We start from the raw sequence: 2411 nt of genomic DNA, 5'->3' as shown, positions 1-2411 counted from the left end.
AGTCATCGGAGGAACTGCGGCGGATCGCTGGCTGGCATCGTTTATGGTTAGAACTAGGGCGGTATCTGATCGCCTTCGAACCTCTAACTTTCGTTCTTGATTAATGAAAACATACTTGGCAAATGCTTTCGCTTCTGTTCGTCTTGCGACGATCCAAGAATTTCACCTCTAACGTCGCAATACGAATGCCCCCGCCTGTCCCTATTAATCATTACCTCGGGTTCCGAAAACCAACAAAATAGAACCGAGGTCCTATTCCATTATTCCATGCACACAGTATTCAGGCGGGCTTGCCTGCTTTAAGCACTCTAATTTGTTCAAAGTAAACGTGCCGGCCCACCCAGACACTCAATAAAGAGCACCTTGGTAGGATTTCAACGGGGTCCGCCTCGGGACGCACGAACACGCACGAGGCGGTCGCACGCCTTCGGCTCGCCCCACCGGCAGGACGTCCCACGATACATGCCAGTTAAACACCGACGGGCGGTGAACCAACAGCGTGGGACACAAATCCAACTACGAGCGTTTTAACCGCAACAACTTTAATATACGCTATTGGAGCTGGAATTACCGCGGCTGCTGGCACCAGACTTGCCCTCCAATAGATACTCGTTAAAGGATTTAAAGTGTACTCATTCCGATTACGGGGCCTCGGATGAGTCCCGTATCGTTATTTTTCGTCACTACCTCCCCGTGCCGGGAGTGGGTAATTTGCGCGCCTGCTGCCTTCCTTGGATGTGGTAGCCGTTTCTCAGGCTCCCTCTCCGGAATCGAACCCTGATTCCCCGTTACCCGTTACAACCATGGTAGGCGCAGAACCTACCATCGACAGTTGATAAGGCAGACATTTGAAAGATGCGTCGCCGGTACGAGGACCGTGCGATCAGCCCAAAGTTATTCAGAGTCACCAAGGCAAACGGACCGGACGAGCCGACCGATTGGTTTTGATCTAATAAAAGCGTCCCTTCCATCTCTGGTCGGGACTCTGTTTGCATGTATTAGCTCTAGAATTACCACAGTTATCCAAGTAACGTGGGTACGATCTAAGGAACCATAACTGATTTAATGAGCCATTCGCGGTTTCACCTTAATGCGGCTTGTACTGAGACATGCATGGCTTAATCTTTGAGACAAGCATATGACTACTGGCAGGATCAACCAGGGAGCTGCGTCAACTAGAGCTGAGCAGCCGGCCGCCCGGGAGTGTGTCCCAGGGGCCCGCGCGAACACGCAAGCGTCCGCTCAATTATTCTGCAAACAGGAGGAGGCTGAGCTCCCCTGCACAATACACCTCGAAACCCTCTCAGGTCCCGGCGGCGCGCAGCGCCGTCCTAAGTACTTGGTCGGGTTCGAGAGAGGCGCAATCGCCCGGAGTTAGGCGAGTAGACGCTTTAGGTGCGACCACCCGTGCTCCCAACTAAGCTTGCCGCTGCCGACAGAGGCCCGGGAGCGTGCTGTCGTGGCATTGCCGGCGGGAGACAACACGCGCCACCTACGGTGACCGGCAGCTCCAACGCCAGCGCCACAGAAGGGCAAAGGCCCCACGTGGGTGCCGAAGCGAACTCTCCCAGCACAGCGCACGTGCCAACACGTCTGCACAACTGCGATACAAACCACCAGCGAGAACCGCTGGGGCGACCGAGCAGCAGACGGCGTCGCGGCGCCGAGTGCCGGGCGGCGGCGCATCCTCAACGCACACAGTCCTCAATCGGACCAGCACACTGCAGATGTCCACCGCGCTTCGCACCGGGCCGGCGAGGACCCACTTTGGCTGCACGGCGCCGCGCGCAGGGTGCCCCGGCGCGCAGCTGCGCCGCCTGCCGCGTCCGTCGGCCGGCGCGCCTGCCACTGGGCGCCCCCACCAGCCGGCTGTAGCGCGTGCGCCCACGCACCGCGCGGCCAGCACGCCGGGCGGCCCCCCCTCACCGGCCGGGGACAGTCCCACCCACCCACAGCCGCGTATCGCTTCACACCCAGATTCACATTCACGTTCGTTGGTATGGTGGGGACCGCTTCGTAGCTGTACCGATCGTTGCCCTCACAGATGTACCTCCAGCAAGGACAACCGCACCACAACGGGTTACCAGTTGTTCATTTGCGTAACGTCACCAGTAAACGTACACGTCCATCCCCGTTTGCAAAGTCAACTATTATTGCATGCCTGCCTGTCAGGTGTCAAGACACACTACATCCGCTCACATCCACGCAACAAAATGTGCCCGACTAGAGGGCACGTGGAAGGTGCCCCCGTACGTATGCGATGTCCATTGCGCGACCAACTGTCAACCGGCCTCTGTAGCATGTCGCAGATGTGGAACGCGGGGCACCGTGCTATCACATTGTGTGAGAAGAGACTACTACGTCTGCATACACGCGCCACTACATGAACAGACGGCTCATGCTGATCGCCA

The 2411-nt window shown here is 57.6% G+C and overlaps 1 non-coding gene across 1 annotated transcript in view; it reads right to left on the bottom strand.

Annotated features, from left to right (window-relative positions):
* Positions 1–1165, bottom strand: part of LOC126150705 (small subunit ribosomal RNA) — a 1909-nt gene extending 744 nt beyond the window's left edge. Inside the window, exon 1 of the ribosomal RNA XR_007531573.1 lies at positions 1–1165. This exon is cut by the window's left edge and continues 744 nt beyond it. This is a non-coding gene — a ribosomal RNA (small subunit ribosomal RNA).
* Between the last annotated feature and the right edge of the window lie 1246 nt (positions 1166–2411).

The sequence above is a fragment of the Schistocerca cancellata genome, unplaced genomic scaffold, assembly GCF_023864275.1.
Source record: "Schistocerca cancellata isolate TAMUIC-IGC-003103 unplaced genomic scaffold, iqSchCanc2.1 HiC_scaffold_995, whole genome shotgun sequence".
NCBI classification, from domain to species: Eukaryota; Metazoa; Arthropoda; class Insecta; order Orthoptera; family Acrididae; genus Schistocerca; species Schistocerca cancellata.
Note: the sequence above shows the minus strand (reverse complement) of the source record. Positions and strands in the feature narration are given on the sequence as shown.